Source organism: Aptenodytes forsteri, unplaced genomic scaffold, assembly GCF_000699145.1.
Source record: "Aptenodytes forsteri isolate BGI_AS27 unplaced genomic scaffold, ASM69914v1 Scaffold15, whole genome shotgun sequence".
NCBI classification, from domain to species: Eukaryota; Metazoa; Chordata; class Aves; order Sphenisciformes; family Spheniscidae; genus Aptenodytes; species Aptenodytes forsteri.
In genome coordinates this window covers 13088136-13090687 of record NW_008795129.1, presented here as the reverse complement: position 1 = coordinate 13090687, position 2552 = coordinate 13088136, and positions in this window count along the sequence as shown.

Below are 2552 nucleotides of genomic sequence, written 5' to 3'. Positions count from 1 at the left end.
CCTCCTTCCTCCAACTCCTCCTCTCCCCCTCCCCCCCCCCGGCGCGGTCCGTGGGCTCGGGCCCCGTGGGCTGTGCCGCAGCTGGCCGCCGGCCGGGGAAACCCTGGGGATGGCCCTGCCTGAAGCAGCGGGAGGGCTGCGGTGGTGGGATGCCTTGTCGCTGGGGAAGGCCTGCGCTGCGCCATGCTTGGTGTCGATGGAGAATAGCTTGGGAGCGATGGCGATATTGCAGATCTGGTGTGGATTTGGTGAGCTGATGGTGATGGCCTGGGGAGGGGGGTCGGGGCAGGGTGACTTCAGCGATGCTCAGCAGACAGGGATGCAAAGCTCACTGGGGCTATTGCACATGGCAGCTGCAGGAGGGAACGAACAGGCTGGGGCTGTCAGAGGGGAAGCATAGAGGTACCTGCCCTGGTCCCTCTTGCTGATGCCAGGGGAGAGGAGGGTCTGAGCTTGTCCCAGAGTGTTAGCACTTCACTTGTCCTAATATGTGACAGTGCTTGGGCTCAGCACATCTGGCAGGGGCCGTCTGGCAGGTCAGCGTCGCCAGTTTTTAGGGGCAGTCTGTGTTGTGCAGCTCTATCCCTTGCTCCTGATGGGATGAAGAGGCTTCCCATGGCTGGGCTGTGGCCAGAGAGGGCTTTCCAGATCCATGAGAGGTCCTCCTGTCCCTGGGAAAGCAGGAACTGGGCACAGCTCTGGGAGTGCAGCACAGGTGTGTGCAGACTTGCCTTGTCCCAACAGCTAAGAGCTCCTCAGGGTGGTGTTGGAGAAAGCTGGGTTGCAGAAGTGGTTTTGCTTTACCCAGCCTGGAAAGTTTTAGGCCACTGGGGAGCTGTTAGAGTGGAATAGCTTCAGCTGGAGAGGCTGAGGACACCTCTCCTGGGATGTCCCTCTCCCTTAGCAGATGGAGCACCCACACTGAAGGAGAAGATGCCAACTCAAATATGTCCTGTGACAAGAGAGAGTGAGCCAGCCAGTTTCTCATCTGCTGAATAGTTAAACAAAAGGATGAGGAGGAAATCTCACATGGCTGTGTTGTAGGTGTGCTCCTGAGCAGATCCCTGCAGCAGAGGAGCTATTGGGTTTTGGGGGAACTGGCATCGCTCTGGAGAATCCAAATCCCCTTTGGGTCCCTGTGTCCCTTGTTGTATGCTGAGGAAGCATCAGCGTCTGTGTCTTGCCTCTGCATATCCCTTGGCCAGACCACAGCTTGTCAGTGGGCCTTCTCAACATGTTGCTCCGTTCAGGGCTGGGATCCTCCTGTCTGTGTTGGGCTGTCATGTCTCCGCAGAGCTGTGGTGGGGACACCTGGCTATATTGCTACCACTCTGCCTAATCTTCAGCCCCTTACCTGCCCCTACCAGGCTGAGCAGCATGGTCCAGGGATTCTTCGCAGCACGCTTTCTCCTTCTTGTGCTGGTGAGGTCTTTTTTTGTGGTTACAGGCACTCAGGAGAGACTGCAAACAAGGCAATGAGAGGAAAGAAGCTGTGGCTTCTCTCTGGGGAGGGCGTAAAGAGGCTCAGGAGCATGGGGCTTAAGCCACAGAAACGTGGTTAGCCCTCGCTTTTACTTCCGTGGCTTCTTTTATTCCTTATGTGTGTATGGGGTCTGTCAGGGGACCAGCTGTCAATACCCCTCATCCTCAAGCACTGAAGGAAAGCCTGAGCTCTCTCCACCCACCTCCCCTCCAAGGAAGAGGCTTTCATACCACTGCTGCTCTTACCTTAGCCTCTCGCCACTGCACTGCTCATTGTCTTTCACCACGCTTGTGGAAATGGTAAATACTTAGCTGCTCATGCTGCTGCAGGATACCTAAATCAACTTTATTCACAATCAATCACAGTTATCCAATTTTTCACAATGAGTTATTCTTCTTTTTAAACAGAACATAAAACATCTTAAAGTAAAGCAATGAAATGCAAATGACACAAGAACACAGAGGTACGTGGGAACCTACACCAGTCAAACAAAACAAAAGGTTAGGACTGTTGTTACTGTTACTGCTTTTGCTGTTTTTTTTCTCCCTGGAGAGAGCCTTGCTCTCCTCCTCCCTGCTCACAACTGGAGGCCAGCTGATGCCGGGAGCAGGACTTAACCCCAATTTTTGAGCTCGGATGTTGGGGGATGCTTTCAGCTTCTGCTAACTCCTAGAGTTTGGTCCACAGTAAAACAAACACAGTTATATATTAAAACACTCTGAATTTGAAAGGTGAGAAGGGAATTCACACCACTGCACAGGTACCCATGGATGGAGTTTCTTGAAAATAAAATATACCCCTTGGCTTGCCCTGTGTGGAGGGGAACTAGTCCCACTGGCATGGTGAAGGCTCGGGAGGCTGCTTATTGCACGTTTCCCCACATCCACTGTTTCATCGACACCTTCCTACCCCTTGGGTTCCTTCTCTCTGAAATCTTTGCACTGGAGTTTGTCTAACTACTGAAACAGGCTCCCTGTGTCTGCCAGTCACGGCTCTGTCCTCGGGCAAGCTGGAGGCTGGCTGCATGCCTGCAGACCAGCCATGCTGCTGGCGCGGCTGTTGTGACCCC